The sequence below is a fragment of the Oryx dammah genome, unplaced genomic scaffold (genome assembly GCF_014754425.2).
Source record: "Oryx dammah isolate SB20612 unplaced genomic scaffold, SCBI_Odam_1.1 HiC_scaffold_28, whole genome shotgun sequence".
Taxonomy (NCBI): Eukaryota; Metazoa; Chordata; class Mammalia; order Artiodactyla; family Bovidae; genus Oryx; species Oryx dammah.
The window spans coordinates 71,879,937-71,902,812 of NW_024070212.1; positions in this window are offsets into that span (position 1 = coordinate 71,879,937).

Below are 22,876 nucleotides of genomic sequence, written 5' to 3' on the forward strand. Positions count from 1 at the left end.
AATACCATAGACTTAAGCAACAGAAATTTATTTTTCACAGTTCTGGAGTCTGGGAAGTACAAGATCAATGTGCCAGCCAATTTGGTTCCTGGTGAGACCTCTCTTCCTGGACTGCAGATGGCTATCTTTTCACTGTGTCCTCACTTGGGAAGAGAGAGAGAGAAAGTGAGCTCTTTAGTAGCTGTTTATAAGGACACCAATCTTTGGGATCAGGGCTCCACCTTCATTACCTCATTTAATCTTAATTAGCCCTGCTGCTGCTACTGCTAAGTCACTTCAGTCGTGTTCGACTCTGTGCGACCCCATAGACGGCAGCCCACCAGGCTTCCCCATCCCTGGGATTCTCCAGGCATAAATGCCTTATTTCCAAATATAGTTACAAATGAGGGTTGGGGCTTGAACATATGAATTTTGGGAAGACACAAACTTTCAATTCACTATACAAACCTAATTTGGAAGTTTTTGCTTAGAGAAAGGACCAACCCAGGAAATGAACCCAGGAATATTACCTGCATCAACAGACAGATTCTTTTTTTTTTTTTTTAACAGACAGATTCTTTACTGCTGCCCCACCAGGGAAGCTCATCAACCAGGCATTTGTCCCTTTCTATAGAATGTTCGGACTTCCCTGGTGGCTCAGATAGTAAAGCATCTGCCTACAATGTAGGAGACCTGGGTTCAATCCCTGGATCAGGAAGATCTCCTGGAGAAGGAAATGGCAACCCACTCTAGTACTCTTGCCTGGAAAATCTCATGGACGGAGGAGCCTGGTAGGCTACAGTCCATGGGATCACAAAGAGCTGGACATGACTGAGAGACTTCACTTTCTTCCTATAGAATGTTCAAGGGAAAGACTGATGCCCAGTGCACTATGTAAGCCCACTGGATGATGGCTCATGTGGAAGAAGAACAATTACAGTGTAGCATGCTGAGGTTATACTACTAAAAGCAAATGCCTCACTGTGCTGTGCTGTCCTCAGTCACTTAGTCATGCTTGACTCTGCAACTCCATGAACTTAGCCTCCCAGCCTCCTCTGTCCAAGGGATTTTCCAGGCAAGAAAACTGGAATGGGTTGCCATTTCCTATTCCAGGGAATCTTCCCAACCCAGGGATCAAATCTGCATCACCTGCATTGACAGGTGGATTCTTTACCACTGTCACCTGGGAAGCCCAAAATGGCTCACCAGGATCTTACAAAATACCATTGGTACTGCCTACGAGCTATGCTTCTGTCACAATAAAGATCCTGATCCTAGGGATATAGGGAGCACGGCAGCCCTATGGAACAGCCACTGACTCAACATTGACGAAGTTTCCTACCTCTAACAATACTGATTTGAGGCTCTCTGGAAGTTCAGTTCAGTTGCTCAGTCATGTCCAACTCTTTGTGACTCCATGGGCTCTCTGGAAGGAGAAACATAAATATGAGAAGAGTAGAGAGGACACCCCTTTTCTTGCTGAAATATATACAGCTAGTAGCCATCAAATAAGGCAAGATAAAAAAACCTGAATATAGGGTGAAAAAAATGAAAACAGAGGTTCAAAGTGTGTCCCAATTAAAAACCCCAAATTCATTAAAAGGATTTATGCACACACAAAAATAAAAGGGTGCTGATTTGCATTTTGCCTCTAATAACAGGTTCTAAATTAACTTTAATATCTGCTGAAATTAATCAATTGGCAAACCTTTGTGGCCTTCATCATTATGGAGACTGAAATTAAAGTTATTCCTAGAGATCCCTCTAAATTTAAACAAGGTACCCCTATAACATTAAGGGAGTCACTAAACATAAAAGAGAGGATAAACAGGTATGCCTTACCTTAGCCACTGATACCACTGCCTTACCTCAATTCCCTATAGTCATTGTGCCCAATTTTCTAAAGTATCCCATAGTGGTCATGGCTGCTCTGAATCAATGAGCAATAAATTAAAATTAAATTAAGACTTTGGCACTTAAAATTAGCTTGATAAAATGAGACCCTAAGGTCCTTTCCCCAAGATAAAATAGTTCATATAGCCCAGTATAAATTAAAATAGGGGCTTCAAGTATTGAAACCCATTATATAAAACCTACTTAGAGAAGGGGTGAGTATTACCACTGTTTCCCTATTAACAGCCTTGTTTCCAAACCTGCAAAGTGTGAATGGCACCTCATAGTGGATTAATGTAATTTTAATGCTGTAGTCACACCAATTAAGTGCCCCCCAAACCCAGTATTATTAAAAGCACTGACCCCATCCAACCAGCAACTGGCAAATAACTTATAGTAATATTTGGCTAATATTTTCAGTGTCTACTTCAATAACCCCTCAAATGCAGTTTGCTTTCGTCTTCTAAGGGACACAATACTATATCTTATCTGGTTACTCATAGGCTACCTCAACATCCTTGTGATTGTACATAATCTTTGCAGGTACAGTCTTAACTGTATCCAACTTTCTCCAGGAGTACAAGTTATGTCATCACACTGATAACATCCTTCTCCAAGGAAATTCATTTGATACATTAATTCAGAACATATAAATACTCAACAAAGGGTTCACAAAAATAACATGGACCATTGTTCCATACTTATTACAAGTCCTCCCAACTTTAGTTAAATTTCTGAAAATTATTTGATAAATTGAGAGCTGCTCCACCACTGACACTATCAAGAAATAGCTATGGACCTTCTCAGTACCCATGATGTTAAAACAAAGTTAAGATATTTTATGCTTGGGATTCTGGAGACAACATATTCCTCATTTACAGATCTTACTGTTACACACAAATCAGCTCACTATGAATAGAACATCCTACAACAAAAGGCTGTAGGAACTGTCCAAATCACAATATAATAAGCACTTCCATTAGTGTACCCCAAAGACTCCTTCATTCTAGGGGCTTTAGCATCCTCCTTTCATTCTTCTTAGAGTCCCTATTCCAAGCATGATGCTCATAAGTTGCCCACTGGCTTCTGGTATAAGAAATTGCCCTTACTGGCAATATATCATATCCATTAAAGTGGCCGCACACTGAGTTCTCCTGGAAGCAGAAGCTCTTCAGGACCCGAGTCAATGGCAGCTTTCAGGACCTCAGGAAGCTTCACACACAGCTGCCCGCAATGCACTGGGTCATGGAAACAAGTACCCCATGAACTCAGCAGAGACGTAGAAGTCTTCCTGCTACAAGACAGAGCTATACCTGGGCCCTGTGGTTTATCACCCCCGTAAGAGTGAGAGAGAGGGTGGGAGGAGAAAGTATTGTTCTGTCCTCAGTCCCTTGCCAAATGACAGAGGAAGTTAACATCTTCTTCACCCTTTAGACTCCCAAGGAGCTCCTTGGTATCAAGAGTGTGCAGCAAAGGGAGTTTACATAAGAGGGTTAGAAGAGCCACCACACGTGAGACCGAACTTGTGGGAGAGATGCTGCTTTTTATCCTTTAACTTCATGTTCTACATCCAGAAAGGAACAAAGAGTCAGCAAAACCAGCTGAATGGCAGTCAGTCATCTTAACATAAGATACCCTGGCCAACAGTCTGCCTCATTTGTACAATCTGTACAACTTCTGAATCTCATCCCATCGACAACAGCAACAATTCCTTATTCAAGATTTGCCTTTGGAAGAAAGGACTTTAAGTATCTCTTATTTCACATACATACAAAATATAGATCAAGGTCATACATGTCTCTGCATGTGCTAAGACCATAGTACAAGGCCTCACTAAGATATCACGTATCCCCTCCAGAGATTCCAAACATGATTAACAGTGACCCAGACACCCATTTCACTTCTTAGAATATACAATGCTGGGCTCCTGACAAAGTATTCAACATAACTTCCAATACTGTTACCAGTTTCATGTTTCATTACCAGGCCTCATAAAGCATCATAATGTCTTACTTAGTTGTAATTAGCCTCCAATTAAAATAAGTACATTTATATAAAAATAAATAAATAAAGTTTTGCCTGATAGGTGAAAAAAAAAGTGGAGGTCGAATTCAATAAAATGAAACATGGCACATTTTAGTCATCAGTCAAATATCAGGAATAAATTGTAACACAGAGTTTGACTCCATTTTTGATGCTTGACTGCTCACTTCTTTCAAGCCCCACCAGTCTCTTTTCCCCATATGTCCCAAATCTGGACAAGATGATAAGGAAGCCCATTTGTTCCTTCCTTTGGGTCAGGAAGGGTGGTGGTAAGGAGTTATCCCTCATCCAAGTTAAGGGGCAGCGGCTGCACTTTGCTGGAGCAGCCATGAAGAGATACCTCATGCCCAAGATAAGAGAAACCCAAATAAGATGGTAGGTGTTGCAAGAGGGCATCAGAGGGCAGACACACTGAAACTGTACTCACAGAAAGCTAGTCAATCTAATCACACTAGGACCACAGCCTTATCTAACTCAATGACTCTAAGCCATGCCGCGGGGCAACCCAAGAGGGCAGGTCATGGTGGAGAGGTCTGACAGAATGTGGTCCCCTGGAGAAGGGAATGGTAAACCACTTCAGTATTCTTGCCTTGAGAACCCCATGAACAGTATGAAAAGGCAAAATGATAGGATACTGAAAGAGGAACTCCCCAGGTCAGTAGGTGCCCAATATGCTACTGGAGATCAGTGGAGAAATAACTCTAGAAAGAATGAAGGGATGGAGCCAAAGCAAAAACAATACCCAGCTGTGGATGGACTGGTGATAGAAGCAAGGTCCAATGCTATAAAGAGCAATATTGCATAGGAACCTGGAATGTCAGCTCCATGAGTCAAGGCAAATTGGAAGTGGTCAAACAAGAGACGACAAGAGTGAACGTTGACATTCTAGGAATCAGCGAACTAAAATGGACTGGACTGGGTAAATTTAACTCAGATGACCGTTATATCTACTATTGCGGGCAGGAATCCCTCAGAAGAAATGGAGTAGCCATCATGGTCAACAAGAGTCTGAAATGCCGTACTTGGATGCAATCTCAAAAACAACAGAATGATCTCTGTTCATTTTCAAGGCAAACCATTCAATATCATGGTAATCCAAGTCTATGCCCCAACCAGTAACACTGAAGAAGCTGAAGTTGAACGGTTCTATGAAGACCTACAAGACCTTTTAGAACTAACACACAAAAAAGATGTCCTTTTCATTATAGGGAACTGGAATGCAAAAGTAGAAAGTCAAGAAACACCTAGAGTAACAGGCAAATTTGGCTTTGGAATGTGGAATGAAGCAGGGCAAAGACTAATAGAGTTTTGCCAAGAAAATGCACTGGTCATAGCAAACACCCGCTTCCAACAACACAAGAGAAGACTCTACACATGGACATCACCAGATGGTCAACACTGAAATCAGATTGATTATATTCTTTGCAGCCAAAGATGGAGAAGCTCTATACAGTCAACAAAAACAAGACCAGGAGCTGACTGTGGCTCAGATCACGAACTCCTTATTGCCAAATTCAGACTTAAATTGAAGAAAGTAGGGAAAACCGCTAGACCATTCAGGTTTGACCTAAATCAAATGCCTTATGATTATACAGTGTAAGTGAGATATAGATTTAAGGGCCTAGATCTGATAGATAGAGTGCCTGATGAACTATGGAATGAGGTTCGTGACATTGTACAGGAGACAGGGATCAAGACCATCCCCATGGAAAAGAAATGCAAAAAAAGCAAAATGGCTGTCTGGGGAGGCCTTACAAATAGCTGTGAAAAGAAGAGAAGCGAAAAGCAAAGGAGAAAAGGAAAGATATAAGCATCTGAATGCAGAGTTCCAAAGAATAGCAAGAAGAGATAAGAAAGCCTTTTTCAGCGATCAATGCAAAGAAATAGAGGAAAACAACAGAATGGGAAAGACTAGAGATCTCTTCAAGAAAATTAGAGATACCAAGGGAATATTTCATGCAAAGATGGGCTCGATAAAGGACAGAAATGGTATGGACCTAACAGAAGCAGAAGATGTTAAGAAGAGATGGAAAGAATACACAGAAGAACTGTGCAAAAAAGATCTTCATGACCCAGATAATCACGATGGTGTGATCACTCATCTAGAGTCAGACATCCTGGAATGTAAAGTCAAGTGGGCCTTAGAAAGCATCACTATGAACAAAGCTAGTGGAGGTGATGGAATTCCAGTTGAGCTATTTCAAATCCTGAAAGATGATGCTGTGAAAGTGCTGAACTCAATATGCCAGCAAATTTGGAAAACTCAGCAGTGGCCACAGGACTGGAAAAGGTCAGTTTTCATCCCAATCCCAAAGAAAAGCAATGCCAAATAATGCTCAGACTACCACACAATTGCACTCATCTCACACGCTAGTAAAGTAATGCCCAAAATTCTCCAAGCCAGGCTTCAGCAACACGTGAACTGTGAACTCCCTGATGTTCAAGCTGGTTTTAGAAAAGGCAGAGGAACCAGAGATCAAACTGCCACTTCCACTGGATCATCAAAAAAGCAAGAGAGTTCCAGAAAAACTTCTATTTCTGCTTTAGTGTCTATGCCAAAGCCTTTGACTGTGTGGATCACAATAAACTGTGGAAAATTCTGAAAGAGATGGGAATACCAGACCACCTGACCTGCCTCTTGAGAAATCTGTATGCAGGTCAGGAAACAACAGTTAGAACTGGACATGGAACAACAGACTGGTTCCAAATAGGAAAAGGAGTACATCAGGGCTGTATATTGTCACCCTGCTTATTTAACTTCTATGCAGAGTACATCATGAGAAATGCTGGACTGGAAGAAGCACAAGCTGGAATCAAGATTGCCGGGAGAAATATCAATTACCTCAGACATGCAGATGACACCACCCTTATGGCAGAAAGTGAAGAGGAACTCAAAAGCCTCTTGCTGAAAGTGAAAGTGGAGCGTGAAAAAGTTGGCTTAAAGCTCAACATTCAGAAAACAAAGATCATGGCATCCGGTCCCATCACTTCATGGCAAATAGATGGGGAAACAGTGGAAACAGTGTCAGACTTTATTTTGGGGGGCTCCAAAATCACTGTAGATGGTGACTGCAGCCATGAAATTAAAAGACGCTTACTCCTTGGAAGAAAAGTTTTGACCAACCTAGATAGCATATTTACAAGCAGAGATTTTACTTTGCCGACTAAGGTCCGTCTAGTCAAGGCTATGGTTTTTCTAGTAGCCATGTATGAATGTGAGAGTTGTGGTTTGCAGAAGGCTGAGTACCGAATAATTGATGCATTTGAACTGTGGTGTTGGAGAAGACTCTTGAGAGTCCCTTGGACTGCAAGGAGATTCAACCAGTCCATTCTGAAGGAGGTCAGCCCTAGGTGTTCTTTGGAAGGAATGAAATTCCAGTACTTTGGCCAACTCATGCGAAGAGTTGACTCATTGGAAACGACTCTGATGCTGGGAGGGATTGGGGGCAGGAGGAGAAGGGGACGACCGAGGATGAGATGGCTGGATGGCATCACTGACTCAATGGGCGGGAGTCTGAGTGAACTCCGGGAGTTGGTGATGGACAGGGAGGCCTGGCATGCTGCGATTCATGGGGTTGCAAAGAGTCGGACACGACTGAGCAACTGAACTGAACTGAACTTGGCACCAGCAAGTTCAAATCACAGAAATCCAAGCCAGCTCACAGCAACATTTGCCCCAGTCCCAATCCTAAAATAAAAGTCTATCAAGTCTCCCTTCTGTGACCCTCAAAACATTTTGAATCCAGATGGAGAGGCTGCCCTAGTTTCCCACAAGCCTCATTAAAGGATTATGAACTTTTTCATACCATTTTGGTGTTCACACAGTGTCACCAGTCTTAATATTCAGAACAAATTTGGAGGGAGAATATCTGTTGCATCTCTGTAGGTGACTACCATGGACAGAGAAGACTGTTGGGCTAGAGTCCATAGGATCACAGAGTTGGACACAGTGGAAGCAACTGAGCATGCCTGAACATTATCTATTTTTTAATCAGATTTTAAAAGTATAGTGGAAGTCTTTGTTCAATCATGTCCGGCTCTTTGCGACCCCATGGACTGTAGCTTGCCAGGTTCCTCTGTCCATGGAATTTTCCAGGCAAGAGTACTAGAGTGGGTTGCCACTCCTTTCTCTAGGGGATCTTCTTGACCCAGGGATGGAACCTGGGTCTCCTACATTGAATGCAGATTCTTTACCATCTGGGCCACTTAAGCGTGTTCTATGAAACTTGTACTGTTTGAAATCAGAATGAAAATATTTAGCATATCCAATTTCAATAAGCTAATTCTACATGCTAAAATTTTCTAAACTAATCATGGAAAATATGTATTATAACTTAAAATCTAGTATAGAAAAGAAACTGATAGAAAAAAATCCATTCATTTTAAGGCAAGAATGAAGAAACAATATAGAAACAGAACAATAAAAAGCATAAAATAAGATGTTAGAAATTAAAATCATTAATTATAAAAATAGAAAGTTGATTAAGTGTTAACACAAAAAGATGAGAATTTTCAAGTCATATTTTAAAATTCTGCTCTATTTTAACTACAAGAAGTACTCCCCAAATCTAGAATATATACATGCTCAAAGAAAAAGGATGCAAATACAAACCAAATACCAATTTTTAAAAGTTGACATAGTAATTAATATCAAATAAAATAGGCCTTCAGATAAGATTCATTAGAAAAGAAAAATATAACATTACATAAGAAGTTTAAATGTAAATGTACCAAATAATATTGTATAAAACAGAAAAACACATTTAAAAAAATCCTGATTAGGGGGGCGGTCCTAAGATGGTGGAGGAATAGGATGGGAAGACCACTTTCTCCCTCATAAATTCCTCAAAAGACCACTTCAACGCTAAGCAAACTCCACAAAACAACCTCTGAATGCAGGCAGAGGACACCAGGCAACCAGAAAAGCAGATCATTGTCTTCAAAAACAGCATCCCCCCTTCCTCAAAGCGCGACTGAACTAGTGAGCCTAAAAAAAAAAAAAAAAGTGTCCACCACCACCCCCCTGTGTCAAGATGGAATTCAGACTGAAGAGGCCAGCAAACAGAAGAAGTTAAACAGAGGGAACCACCTTGGAAGTGACCCCACACGGCCCACAACATCAGAGAAGGGCCAGATATATCTTTACTATTTTTACAATCATTCCTTTTTTTTCTCTTTTTTTCTAACTTTTTTTTAAATTGTTAAGTCTTCTATTTCTCCTCTAATTTTTATTTCTATAACCTACTATTACTTTTCAAAAAAAAAGACTCTACTTTTTTAAGGCAAACACCATATATAGTCTTTGTGTCGTTGTTGTTGGTGTTTTTTTAAAATAATTCTTGTGTTTTTTTTTTTTTCTTTTTTCCTTCTGCTTCTTCTCTTTAATATTGTATTTTTGAAAATCCAACCTCTACTCTAGATTTTTAATCTTTGCTTTTTGGTTTTTGTTGTCAATTTTGTACATTTCAAAACCCAAACTTCACTACCCAGTTTTACCTGACAGTGAGATTACTGGCTTGACCACTCTCTCCTCCTTTGGACTCTCCTTTTTCTCCACCAGGTGGCCTCTGTCTCTCCCCCCTGCCCCATCTCGTCTATATCCAACTCTGTGAATCTCTGTGTGTTCCAGACGGTGGAGAACACCTAAGAAACTGATTACTGGCTGGATTTGTCTCTCTCCTTTTCATTCCTCTCTCTTACTCTCCTGGCCACCTCTGTCTACTTCCTCCCTCTCCTCTTCCCTGTATAACTCCGTGAATACCTCTGAGCGGTCCAGACTATGGAGCGCACATAAGGAAGTGACTATTGACTAGCTTGCTCTCTCCTCTTTTGATCTCACTACATCTCATTCCAGTCACCTCTAACTACCCTCTCCCTCTTCTCTTCTCCATGTAATTCAGTGAACCTCTCTGGGTGTCCCTCAATGTGGAGAAACTTTTCATCTTTAACCTAGATGTTTTATCATCAGTGCTGTATAGATGGAGAAGTCTAGAGACCACTGTAAAAATAAAACCAAAAACCAGAAGCAGGAGGCTTAAGTCCAAAACCTGAGAACATCAGAGAACTCCTGAATTCAGGGAACATTAAGCAATAGGAGCTCATCAAACGCCTCCATATCTACACTGAAACCAAGCTCCACCCAAGGGCCAACAAGTTCCAGAGCAAGACATACCACGCAAATTCTCCAGCAACACAGGAACCCACCCCTGAGCTTCAATATACAGGCAGCTCAAAGTTACTCCAAAACTTTTGACATCTCATAACCCATTACTGGTCACTCCACTGCACTCCAGAGAGAAGAAACCCAGCTCCACCCACCAGACCTCCAACACAAGCCTCCCTAACCAGGAAACCTTGACAAGCCACTGATACAACCCCACCCACAGTGAGGAAGCTCCACAATAAAGAGAACTCCACAAATTACCAGAATATAAAAAGGCCATCCCAAACGCAGCAATATAACCAAGATGAAGAGACAGAGGAATACTCAGCAGGTAAAGGAACAGGAGAAATGCCCACCAAACCAAACAAAAGAGGAAGAGATAGGGAATCTACCAGAGAAAGAATTCCAAATATTGATAGTGAAAATGATCCAAAATCTTGAAATCAAAATGGAATCACAGATAAATAGCCTAGAGACAAGGATTGAGAAGATGCAAGAAAGGTTTAACAAGGACCTAGAAGAAATAAAAACGAGTCAATATACAATGAATAACGCAATGAATGAGATCAGAAACACTCTGGAGGCAACAAATAGTAGAATAACGGAGGCAGAAGATAGGATTAGTGAAATAGAAGATAGAATGGTAGAAATAAATGAATCAGCCAGGAAAAAAGAAAAACGAATTAAAAGAAATGAGGACAATCTCAGAGACCTCCAGGACAATATGAAACGCTCCAACATTCGAATTATAGGAGTCCCAGAAGAAGAAGACAAAAAGAAAGACCATGAGAAAATCCTTGAGGAGATAATAGTTGAAAACTTCCCTAAAATGGGGAAGGAAATAATCACCCAAGTCCATGAAACCCAGAGAGTTCCAAATAGGATAAACCCAAGGTGAAACACTCCAAGACACATTTTAATCAAATTAACAAAGATCAAACACAAAGAACAACTATTAAAAGCAGCAAGGGAAAAACAACAAATAACACACAAGGGGATTCCCATAAGGATAACAGCTGATCTCTCAATAGAAACTCTTCAGGCCAGGGGGGAATGGCAAGACATACTTAAAGTGATGAAAGAAAATAACCTACAGCCCAGATTACTGTACCCAGCAAGGATCTCATTCAAATACGAAGGAGAAATCAAAAGCTTTACAGACAAGCAAAAGCTGAGAGAATTCAGCACCACCAAACCAGCTCTCCAACAAATTCTAAAGGATATTGTCTAGACAGGAAACACAAAAAGGGAGTATAAACCCGAACCCAAAATAATAAAGTAAATGGTAACGGGATCATACTTATCAATAATTACCTTAAACGTAAATGGATTGAATGCCCCAACCAAAAGGCAAAGACTGGCCGAATGGATACAAAAACAAGACCCCTCTATATGCTGCTTCCAAGAGACCCACCTCAAAACAAGGGACACATACCGACTGAAAGTGAAGGGTTGGAAAAAGATATTCCACACAAATAGAGACCAAAAGAAAGCAGGAGTGGCAATACTCATATCCAATAAAATAGACTTTAAAACAAAGGCTGTGAAAAGAGACAAAGAAGGCCACTACATAATGATCAAAGGATTAATCCAAGAAAAAGATATAACAATTATAAATATATATGCACCCTATATAGGAGCACCACAATATGTAGGACAAATGCTAACAAGTATGAAAGGGGAAATTAACAACAACACAATAATAGTGGGAGACTTTAATACCCCACTCACACCTATGGACAGATCAACTAAACAGAAAATTAACAAAGAAATGCAAACTTTAAATGATACATTAGACCAGTTAGACCTAATTGATATCTATAGGACATTTCACCCCAAAACAATGAATTTCACCTTTTTCTCAAGTGCTCATGGAACCTTCTCCAGGATAGATCACATCCTGGGCCATAAATATAACCTTGATAAATTCAAAAAAATCAAAATCATTCCAAGCATCTTTTCTGACCATAATGCATTAAGATTAGATCTCAATTATAGGAGAAAAACTATTAAAAATTCCAACATATGGAGGCTGAACAACACGCTTCTGAATAACCAACAAATCACAGAAGAAATCAAAAAAGAAATCAAAATATGCATAGAAACTAATGAAAATGAAAACACAACAACCTAAAACCTGTGGGACACTATAAAAGCAGTGCTAAGAGGAAAATTCATAGCAATATAGGCATACCTCAAGAAACAAGAAAAAAGTCAAATAAATAACCTAACTCTACACCTAAAGCAACTAGAAAAGGAAGAAATGGAGAACCCCAGAGTTAGCAGAAGGAAAGAAATCTTAAAAATTAGGGCAGAAATAAATGCAAAAGAAACAAAAGAGACCATAGCAAAAATCAACAAAGCCAAAAGCTGATTCTTTGAAAGGATAAATAAAATTGACAGACCATTAGCCAGACTCATCAAGAAGCAAAGAGAGAAAAATCAAATCAATAAAATTAGAAATGAAAATGGAGAGATCACAACAGACAACACAGAAATACAAAAGATCATAAGAGACTACTATCAGCAATTATATGCCAATAAAATGGACAACGTGGAAGAAATGGACAAATTCTTAGAAAAGTACAATTTTCCAAAAGTGAACCAGGAAGAAATAGAAAATCTTAACAGACTCATCACAAGCACGGAAATTGAAACTGTAATCAGAAATCTTCCAGCAAACAAAAGCCCAGGTCCAGACGGCTTCACAGCTGAATTCTACCAAAAATTTCGAGAAGAGTTAACACCTATCCTACTCAAACTCTTCCAGAAAATTGCAGAGGAAGGGAAACTTCCAAACTCATTCTATGAGGCCACCATCACCCTAATACCAAAACCTGACAAAGATACTACAAAAAAAGAAAACTACAGGCCAATATCACTGATGAACATAGATGCAAAAATCCTCAACAAAATTCTAGCAATCAGAATCCAACAATACATTAAAAAGATCGTACACCATGACCAAGTGGGCTTTATCCCAGGGATGCAAGGATTCTTCAATATCCGCAAATCAATCAATGTAATTCACCTCATTAACAAATTGAAAAATAAAAGCCATATGGTTATCTCAATAGATGCAGAGAAGGCCTTTGACAAAATTCAACGTCCATTTATGATAAAAACTCTCCAGAAAGCAGGAATAGAAGGAACATACCTCAACCTAATAAAAGCTATATATGACAAACCCACAGCAAACATTATCCTCAATGGTGAAAAATTGAAAGCATTTCCCCTAAAGTCAGGAACAAGACAAGGATGCCCACTTTCACCACTACTATTCAACATAGTTCTGGAAGTTTTAGCCACAGCAATCAGAGCAGAAAAAGAAATAAAAGGAATCCAAATTGGAAAAGAAGATGTAAACCTCTCACTGTTTGCAGATGACATGATCCTCTACATAGAAAACCCTAAAGACTCTACCAGAAAATTACTAGAGCTAATTAATGAATATAGTAAAGTTTCAGGATATAAAATCCACACACAGAAATCCCTTGCATTCCTATACACTAATAATGAGAAAGTAGAAAAAGAAATTAAGGAAACAATTCCATTCACCATTGCAACGAAAAGAATAAAATACTTAGGAATATATCTACCTAAAGAAACGAAAGACCTCTATATAGAAAACTATAAAACGCTGATGAAAGAAATCAAAGAGGACACTAATAGATGGAGAAATATACCATGTTCATGGATTGGAAGAATCAATATAGTGAAAATTAGTATACTACCCAAAGCAATTTACTAATTCAATGCAATCCCTATCAAGCTACCAGCGATATTTTTCACAGAACTAGAACAAATAATTTCAAGATTTGTATGGAAATACAAAAAACCTTGAATAGCCAAAGCAATCTGGAGAAAGAAGAATGGAACTGGAGGAATCAACTTGCCTGACTTCAGGCTCTACTACAAAGCCACAGTCATCAAGACAGTATGGTACTGACACAAAGACAGAAATATAGATCAATGGAACAAAATAGAAAGCCCAGAGATAAATCCACACACATATGGACACCTTATCTTTGACAAAGGAGGCAAGAATATACAATGGAGTAAAGACAATCTCTTTAACAAGTGGTGCTGGGAAAACTGGTCAACCACTTGTAAAAGAATGAAGCTAGATCACTTTCTAACACCGCACACAAAGATAAACTCAAAATGGATTAAAGATCTAAATGTAAGACCAGAAACTATAAAACTCCTAGAGGAGAACATAGGCAAAACACTCTCCGACATAAACCACAGCAGGATCCTCTATGATCCACCTCCCAGAATTCTGGAAATAAAAGCAAAAATAAACAAATGGGACCTAATTAAACTTAAAAGCTTCTGCACAACAAAGGAAAATATAAGCAAAGTGAAAAGACAGCCTTCCGAATGGGAGAAAATAAAAGCAAATGAAGCAACTGACAAACAACTAATCTCAAAAATATACAAGCAACTTATGCAGCTCAATTCCAGAAAAATAAACGACCCAATCAAAAAATGGGCCAAAGAACTAAATAGACATTTCTCCAAAGAAGACATACGGATGGCTAACAAACACATGAAAAGATGCTCAACATCACTCATTATCAGAGAAATGCAAATCAAAACCACAATGAGGTACCACTTCACACTAGTCAGAATGTCTGCGATCCAAAAATCTGCAAGCAATAAATGCTGGAGAGGGTGTGAAGAGAAGGGAACCCTCCTACACTGTTGGTGGGAATGCAAACTAGTACAGCCACTATGGAGAACAGTGTGGAGATTCCTTTAAAAATTGCAAATAGAACTGCCTTATGACCCAGCAATCCCACTGCTGGGCATACACACTGAGGAAACCAGAATTGAAAGAGACACATGTACCTCAATGTTCATCGCAGCACTGTTTATAATAGCCAGGACATGGAAACAACCTAGATGTCCATCAGCAGATGAATGGATAAGAAAGCTGTGGTTCATATACACAATGGAGTATTACTCAGCTGTTAAAAAGAATACATTTGAATCAGTTCTGATGAGATGGATGAAACTGGAGCCGATTATACAGAGTGAAGTAAGCCGGAAAGAAAAACACCAATACAGTATACTAACACATATATATGGAATTTAGAAAGATGGCAATGATGACCCTGTATGCAGGACAGCAAAAAAGACACAGATGTGTATAGCAGACTTTTGGACTCAGAGGGAGAGGGAGAGGGTGAGATGATTTGGGAGAATGGCATTGAAACATGAGTAATATCATGTAAGAATCGAATCGCCAGTCTATGTCCGATGCAGGATACAGCATGCTTGGGGCTGGTACACGGGGATGACCCAGAGAGATGTTGTGGGGAGGGGGGTGGGAGGGGGGTTCATGTTTGGGAATGCATGTACACCCGTGGTGGATTCATGTCAATGTATGGCAAAACCAATACAGAATTGTAAAGTAAAATAAAAAATAAATAAATATATATATTAAAAATCCTGATTAGAATGGTAGATTATTAACACATTTTTTCAGTAATTGTTAGTTCAAGCAGCAAAGTTATGAATATCCCAGATGCTTGGGAATCTTGCCAAGGATCAGCATGGTCAGACTTCACATTAGCTATTTTAAAATGTGTGTAGGAATATGACCACTGATTATGATGTTTCCTTGTATTTCTCATCTGCATGTTCCTTGAAGTATCTATTCAAATTTTTTGTCCATATTTTTGGAGCTGTTTTTTGGTTTTTATTAAAGTATAGTTGATTCCCAGGGACAGAGGAGCCTGGTGGGCTTCCGTCTATGGGGTTGCACAGAGCCGGACACAACTGACATGACTTATCAGGAGCAGCATCAGGAGCATAGTTGATTTATAATATTATATTAGTTTCAGGTATACAAAGCAGTGATTTAATATTTTATAGATTATACTCTATTTAAAGTTATTATAAATATAGGCTATATCCTTTTTTCTGTACAATATATTCTTGTATCTTACTTATTTTATATGTAGTAGCTTGTGCTTCCCTGTTGGTTCAGTGGTTAAGAATCCGCCTGCAATGCGAGGAGATGAGGGTTCAATTCCTGGGTCGGGAAGATCCCCTGGAGAAGGAAATGGCAACCCACTCCAGTACTCTTGCCAGGAAAATCCCCTGGACAGAAGAGACTGGCAGAGTACAGTTCACAAGATCTCAAAGTGAACATGACTGAGTGACTGAGCACAGCATACAGTCTGCACCTGTTAAGTCCCTATCTTGCCTCTCTCCACTGGTAACCACTAGTTTATTCTCTATATCTGTGAGTCTGTCTCTGTTCTATTCATTCATTTTACTTTTTAGTTTCTATGTATAAGTGATTACAATATTTGATTTACTCTATCTGACTTATTTTATTAATCATAATACCCTCCAGGTCCATCCATATTGCTGCAGATGGCAAAATTTCCTTCTTTTTTATGTCGTTGTCAGTCACTCAGACATGTCTGACTCTTTGCAACCCCATGAACTGCAGCACACCAGGCCTCCCTGTCTATCACCGACTCCCAGAGTCCACCCAAACCCATGTCCATTGAGTCGGTGATGCCATCCAACCATCTCATCCTCTGTCGCCCCTTCTCCTCTTGTCCTCAATCTTTCCCAGCATGAAGGTCTTTTCCACTCTTTTTTATGACTAAATGATATTCCAATGTGTGTGTGTGTGCTACATTTCTATATGCATTCATCTGTGGTGGACATTTACTTTCATATCTTGGCTTTTATATATAATACTGCCATAAACACTGAGGTCATGTATTTTTTGAATTCATGTTTTCATTTTCTTTAATATACGCCCAGGTGGAGAACTGCTGGCTCATATAGTAGTTTTTTTTTTTTTTTTTAGGAATCTCCATACAGTTTGGAGTTTTGAGAAAGAGTCTCACATATTCTAGATATAGTCCTTTATGAACTATCTGATTTGCAAATATTTTCTCCCAGTCTATGGATTTTCTTTACATTCTAAGCAGTGTCTTTCCAAGATTAGATTTTTAATTTGGATAAAGCCCTATTTATTGATTTGTCATTTTATATATTATGTATCAAACTTTTGGTGTCATGGGCTCAGAAATCTTTGCCTAAGCCAAGTATGCAAGACTTCCGTGTTGCTTTCTTCTAGAATTTTTATAGCTTTAGGTTTAATGCTGTAAATTTGCCCTCAAATACTGTTCAGTGAAATCTCAACCAATTCAGATATATTGTCTTCATTGTTATTCAGTTCAAAATAATTTCTATTTTGACCCATTGAATGTGTGTTATTCAATTTTCAAATATGAGGGAATTTTCCAAAGATACTACTATTATTTATTTTAAATTTAATTTCATTGTAGTCAGAAAACATATTTGAATGATTTGAATATTTGAAAATTTATTGACACTTGTTTTATGGTCCAGTAAAGATGAAAATTATGCCACATTAGTTGATGTGCTGTGCTTAGTCACTCAGTTGTGTCTGACTCTTTGCCACCCCGTGGACGGTAGCCCACTAGGCTCCTCTGTCCATGGAGATTCTCCAGGCAAGAATGCTGGAGTGGGTTGCCATGCCCTCCTCCAGGGGATCTTCCCAACCCAGGGATCTAACCCAGGTCTCCTGCATTGTAGGTGGATTCTTTGCCATCTGAGCCACTAGAAAGTGTTCAAATCTTGTCTATCCTTAACAATTTTTTGTATCAATTTGCTGTATCAATTATTGAGAGAGGGGTATTGATATCTTCAACTATAACTGTAGACTTTAGTTAGTTTAGTTCTGGTAAACTAGTTATTTCTAGTAATTTTTGGTTCATGTATTTTGTTCTAGTAATTTTTAGTTTAGTTCTAAACTAATTTAGTTTAGTAATTTTAGTTCTAGGAAAATTAATTTAGTTTTAGCTCTAGTAATTTAGTTCTAGTAATTTTTGGTTTATTTATTTTGAAGTTCTATTATGTGCATAAACATTTAGGACTGTTATACCTATAATATTGAAAAATATAATCTCTAAATGGTAACCATGCTGTGTTCATAAATGGAAGACTCAATATCACACAGATTAATTTTCTTCACATTAACCCAAGGAATCAATACTATTTTAATCACATTCATAACTTATTATATAGATTTTAACTAGTTATTTTATATTATATATGAAAAATAAATAGCTAAGCATGATACAGATACTCAAAGTAAACAGGAATATTTATTTTTCTGTGTGTTAAGATTTACTATCAACTTATAGTAATTAAAACATTGTACTGCACTCAGGAATAGAAAATTACTGATTGAACAAAACAAAGAACTAAGAAATCAACTCATAATTACATAAACTTGAGTATGATAGAATTTTCTCTGCAGATCAGTAGGAAAGAATAGATTATTCATTCAATAGTGCTGTGGTAAATCTGTGTACATGGAAAAAAAAACAAGTTTCTCTCCTGTCCCACACAAAAGCAACAATTGATTTCACACAATCAAAGCCCTAAATATGAAAAGTAAAAGTAAAATTTGGGAAAACAATATTAAAAAAAATCTGATTTGGGGGTAAAAATGGGCTTCTTAAAGAAAACATGTCTGTAAGGCAAAGAATAATTTTAACTAAATGAAAATGAAAACTTTTAAGAAAATTATTATGAAGAGAATAAAAATTCAAAAGACAGATGATAATTAAAAATACAAAATTGTATGTAGAATGTACCATTTTTAAATCACTGAGGAAAAGAAAAAGACAAGCATAAAAAAAGGGACTTGAAGAGGCACCATACAGAAGAAAAAACCTTAACAGTCAATAAACATAAAACATACTCAACCTTATTAACAATCAGGAAAATAGAAATTAAATCTCTCATGATTTGACATTTCTTACCCAACATATATCCAAAAGTTAAAAAGTGCAGCCATTTAGGAAAATAATATAGCATTATTTTATTCTTATTTTGTTGTATTCTTATTTTCTATAATGCAACAATTTCACATACATGTATATCCTAAAGAAACTTAATGGACACGTGTCAGGGGAACTGTTCAATAATATACAGCAACATTATTTGTAATAGAAGAAAATTGTAAATAAACAAAATACCCATTGGGGTAAAATTACAATAACTTTTTATATACTCGTATTCTAGAAGAGTATGCAGCAGAGAAAATAAATTATTAGTAAGGAAGGAAATGTTAGTTGCTTCAGTCATGTCCGAATCTTTGTGACCTCATGGACTGTAGCCCACCAGGCTCCTCTGTCCATGAGATTTCCCAGGCAAGAATACTGGAGTGGGTTGCCAGTGCCTTCTCCAGGGGATCTTCCTAACCCAAGGATCAAACCCGGATCTCCTGTATTGTGGCAGATTCTTCACCATCTGAGACACCAGGGAAGCCCCAAAGTGTTTTACGAAGGTGTGTTATTCACTCAGTAGTGTCCAACTCTTTGTGACCCCATGGACTGTTGCCCACCCAGGCTCCTCTGTCCATGGCATTCTCTAGGCAAGAATACTGGAGTGGGTTGCCATTCCCTTCTCCAGGAGGATCCTTCCAACCCAGGGATCAAACCTGGGTCTTCTGCATTGCAGGCAGATTCTTTACCAATGGCTCAGACTGTAAAGAATCTATCTGCAATAAGTTATTGCTACATGCTAAAACATAAATATATCTTAGAAACGTAAAGTTAAGCAGGAAAAGAAGTCAGCCGTAAGGAACTTTACAAAGAATGATTATGTTATAACATGAGGGCGAGAAAAAGTAAACATTATTGTATATTATATAAATATACAAATATATAGTAAAACTAAAGGAAAGGAAGAGAATAACAAATACAAAATTCAAAACATTGTTGAAAGAAACTGATTGGTGTTTAAGAGCATGTACAAGAGATTACCAAGTGAATGACAATATTCTTTTCTTAAAACCATTAGATGAGTACATACATGTATTATATGATATACATATATTTTATAAATATTATTTTATAGACTAAAAATTTAAGTAATTAAAGACTCAGAGTTCTTAAATAAAAACAGCTATAAAAAGGTTTTTCTTTGGCTTCAGGCTTTTAAAAAGAGCATGAGAATAGACGAAAGAAAAGAATAAACAGCAGTTTCCTTTGTGAGATCGTAGAGTACTAACCTTCAACCTAGCCAGTCACCAAGAGCTATTATTACTTCATATATGTCTTTGGATAAAACTGTTTTAATTATCAGTCTTTGTTTGAACCAACTGCATTGTCATTCAATAAGAATGTGATGGGACATCTTAGGCATAAATGCTTGCAGTGAATGCATATATATCAGCTATTGTCCTCTGTATTTATATTCAGACCTTCAAACAGCTCCATACGCAGCATGTATTATGTTGTGTGTGTGTACTGCTTATTCTCAATTATGCTATTGTTATATTTTTAGTTAATTATTTTTTAATTTTGATTGAGGAAAACAGAAATATAATACACTGACATTTGCTTTACATCTACGCATAAAGTTATATAACAGAGAAGTTCTGCAAGAAGTGGTTACTTATTTATTGGTGTGACTAAAAATAAGAATGATGAAGGAAGGAAAGATCTCTAAAAGTTTTAAAGATGGAATATCTCTAGACAGATCATCACTGAAGTAAGTGAATAATGCCTCATATGGAAAAATAGAAAATTCATAATTTGTCATGAATATACAAACAGAAATATTAAAGGTAAAAACGTAACACTAGGAGAATTAAATAAAAGTTAAAAAATGAATGTATGACCTATGCACTATGGAAAATCAACTTAATTATAGTTTGTTACAATAGCCCTTTTTGAATGAAGTCCAGTTTTAATTAAAATCTTCTCATTCAATCAGATGGATTTGCAGATTTGATCAGTTGAAACTATCTATTGTTCTTATTCATTTTAATGTACTACATTTCAGCAGTAAGGAGATACACAAAAGAAAAGCATTCCACTCCTCTTCAATGGGGTCTGTTATGATTCTAAGTTTAATTAAATTAGTTGCATATCATTTATATTACTAAAAATATCAAGCAATTTCTAAGAGATTTCATTTTCCTCCAGTCCCATGGAGGAGTGAGTCCCCTCACTCATCACACCCAAATTCAAAATTACAAAAGCTATGTGGAACTCCTGTCTTTTCTTCTAGTGAACAACAGACTATTTCTTATAGTCTTACTTTCCTTTCATCTGTTCAGCTGAAAGCAACATAATATGAATAGTAATATAAATATAAATAAGATTCAATCAGCAAATCACTTAATATCCATGTTAACAGAATAGACAACTTATCAGTTTGAAAAAGTTCATTTGCAGTTATGAAATCTCTCTTTCGTTTATATCTTCTGTGCTTAAAAACCTACACATTATACTTTGCTCATTTTTTGACCTGCTTCCTATGAATAGAGTTGGACAAAATATATCTAGAAATAATCCATTGTACACATATTTCTCTGACTAAAGTTAATCCAGCTGCCTCAGAGGCTATTTAAATATTATCTTTCAGTTGTAGGATGACACTGTCTCAGGGATCCAATTTGAATCTCTGTGTAAATGTTGGCTGAAAAATACAGCAATGTTTTTTGATGTTGTTTTTAAGCTGTTAAATATTGAAACAACTTGTTATATGGCACTAGATAGCAAATACTAATTTTGGTATTTGGGTGGAGAGGCAAGGATCTTTGAATAGAGTATTAGTAAAAATATAAAATGTCTTGAAGAAACTGTATCAGATGTATGATGGTTTTCAGGAGGCCATTGTGAGAGCTTCAGTTCAGTTCAGTTCAGTCGCTCAGTCGTGTCCATCTCTTTGCAACTCCATGAGTTGCAGGATGCCAGGTCTCCCTGTCCATCACCAACTCCTGGAGTTCACTCAGACTCACGTCCATTGAGTCAGTGATGCCATCCAGCCATCTCAACCTCCGTTGTCCCCTTCTCCTCCTGCCCCCAATCCCTCCCAGCATCAGAGTCGTTTCCAATGAGTCAGCTCTTCGCATGAGGTGGCCAAAGTACTGGAGCTTCAGCTTTAGCATCATTCCTTCCATGTGAGAGCTTAGGTGATAATAAAACTTTTATTGGAAATCAAAAGATAAAGGTCTCCAGCATTAACAGTAGAAAATGTGGTAATGTTGTTGCTTATGCTAATGTGGAAAGAGCAAAATGTATCTAATTTACCAGGTGATCTAGCTAAAAAGATTTCAAGGTAGAATGTTGAAAGTACCACCTGGTTTCTTCCAGTTTTTTTGCAGTAAAATGTGATTGGAAAGAGAGAAGAATCATTAAACAAAAATGATCCAGGAATTAGTAGTTTTGAAATTGTACAGTGCCTTCAAATTATAAACAATACTAGAATTTAAAAAATGGCTTCTGAATAAAGATCAAATCCTGGGCAATCTTAGGAAAAAACAATTTAAAGAACAAACAGAGGGTGTTACTGTTTTGCCAAAGATGAATAAAACTGCTATAAATATCCATGTGTGAGTTTGCATGTGGACATACTTTCACCTCTTTCAGATAAATACTAAATCTTTGTCAGCATTTGGTATTGTTGGCCTTTCTAATCAACATGTAGTGGTATCTCATTGTTTTGATTTGTATGTCTCATGTTGATGAAAAATTAATCAATAGTCAACTGAGGAATGAAGGAAAATTTTATTGAAGTCAACTTGAGGATTATAACACAGGAGACAGTCTTTCAGAAAACTCTGAGGACTGTTCCACCCATCGGAGGTCAAAGCACAATTAAAAATATTTATGACATAAGAGGTTATTCATCAAAACACAAAGTACTGACAGTTTACACACTCCAAATCACCATGTACAAAGCAAACTTTTACAAGATTAAGAAGGAATTGTTACCTCC